Raw genomic sequence first — 2,500 nt, 5'->3', positions numbered from 1 at the left:
CAATGCTCTCTTGGCAGGTCTTCCAGACAGTTCTATCAAACCTTTACAATTAATCCAGAACGCGGCAGCAAGATCAGTCTTTAACAAGCTTTTTTTAATCTATTATTAAAAACCATTGAACCTTTAGCACTAACACTCTCTACTCTTTTTCTATTCTATCTACTTGTTTTCTTGTTATTTATTACAAAACACCTGCTGTGTACTGTGTCAGATTGACGGGGATGGGGCTGTCACAGCTCTTACATATTGTTGCTCCTTTTCCTCATTTGTGAGTTGCTTTGGATAAAAGCGTCTGCTAGATGACTAAATGTAATCCTGACAATAAAAACATTAGACCAAATTTATACCAAATTGTCTAGTTTACTTTTGCAACATTAAATTAAGTTAGTGAAATTGACCAAATCCGAAATATTATATATCCTTGTTCTTTTGTTACAAAATTTTGAATTTGATGGATTTTGCCCTAATTATGTTAATGATTTTTTCCTTTGAAGTTTTAATGATATCCTCAGTATATTTTATACTTTTACACCTGAGTTTAAATTCATTTCATACAACAAGATATAATGACCGTTGATGCATTTCATTAGAATAATGATATGACTATTTTAAAATATTTCATACGAGACAGATCTAATATGAACCTTTAGATGATTTCCACATACAAATGAAACATTTTATAATGTTTTTTTCTAAACACCACAGTGATGCTTTAGTCGTGGCAGAAATCAATCAACACTTGCAGTACTTTTTTCCAACACCATCATTGATTTAAAAATAACTTCAAAAATAATTTCAAGAGACTCTAAATATTTGTATTGAAAAATTCCATCTTTTTTCTGCTGTATTGAGATGTGAGATGCAGCGCTGTTGTGTTGTGTGTGTATGACCGGCGCAGACGGACAGTGAGACGGTCAGAGCTTCACTGCGACTTTCTGAGATTCTTCCACACTGATGTCAGAGGTCACGACCTCTAGGGTTAACCGACCCGACCCCGACAGCTGTTCACCAATGAATCTGAGCCTGACTGACCAACAACAGCACGTGTGTTACTTTAGTATCACTGAGCTTTCTGTTTTGAATTTGATTTGATTTTTTGGTTGATTTTTATTTTTCTTATTTTTGAACTTTTATTTTAGTTTAGTGTTTTTGTCATTTTTATGATTTTAAAATGTCTATATTTTTTTTTATTTTGGTTTATTTAGTTTTAGTTATTTTAGCACATCAAGTTAAACTAAATGAAAATGGGAAATTTTGTCTTGGCAACTAGCTGAAATAAAATAAGTTTTATCTTAGTTAATGTTTATTTTATTTCAAGTAATAAAAATGTTTCTTATGGTATTACTTAACTATAATAACACTGGTGTTACAGACCTACTGAAGAGGAAAAGGAGATTTTGATGGAAACCATGAGACTGTGTGTGTGTGTGTGTGTGTGTGTGTGTGTGTGTGTGTTTGCTGCATTGCGTGACTCTGTCAGATCTGTTTAAGTGAAATGTGTGTGATTGATTCTGACACGCTCCAGAAACACACACACACACACACACACTGTGGGTGTGAAACTGAAGGGGTTCACAGGGAGTCGAGGTCAGAGGTCAAGTGGGGAGTGAGGAGAATGGAATCTCTCTCTCTCTCACACACACACACACACACACACACACACACAGAGTCACGGTTCAAACATGTCAAACACGACTTTGTGGTTTCAGCATGAGTTTTCAATTAGCGCTGCAAGCCTCGTGTGTCTGTCTCTCTGCCTGTCTGTCTGATCTTTCCATACGCTCATCCGTTTACACACACACACACACACACACACACACACACACACACGCGCGCGCGTGCGGATAGACGCTGTGTGGATTAAACGGGATGCTGTAAACATAAGTTTCTTCTGAGTTATCTTTGCTATTTTTTATAGTGTTGAACCACAAAGAAATTTTAAAAAGTTTGCACAGCTTTTCTGAAACACATCTATATGTTGAAACTTTGCACGCACATTCATAAACCTAAACGAGAGAAAATCACCAAATTTCAAGTAGAAATAAACAGTTTAACCCGTGATTCAAGCAGATGCACAATATTCATGTGCGCGTTCTTAAATAACAGATGTGAACTTGATTATTATAAGCTCATTTCATCACAGACGAGTCTCCAAAACACACAAACACATTAAAATCCTCTCGAACTCAAACACTGCGCGAAAATCAGACCTCAGCTTTGTTTCTTTCTGACTCTGTAATATAAACCCAACGCGCCAGAACATCCGACTGATATTAAAAAATCATCTGAGAACATAAACACGCACACAGACACTGTAACTGAATCGCTCGGCATGATGGGAGGCGCCTCGGAGTTATGTTCCTCATCTATAATGTCTGATTTATAATCAAGACCGAAAGCAGCAGGACCGTCCTGAAGCGCGGTGTTTACGGTCCGTCGATTACAGAAGAGGAGTCGCTTCAGTTTCCAGTTCACACTACATCACTGGATCAATCAAACC

The sequence above is a fragment of the Onychostoma macrolepis genome, chromosome 23 (assembly GCF_012432095.1).
Source record: "Onychostoma macrolepis isolate SWU-2019 chromosome 23, ASM1243209v1, whole genome shotgun sequence".
Classification (NCBI taxonomy): Eukaryota; Metazoa; Chordata; class Actinopteri; order Cypriniformes; family Cyprinidae; genus Onychostoma; species Onychostoma macrolepis.
Note: the sequence above shows the minus strand (reverse complement) of the source record.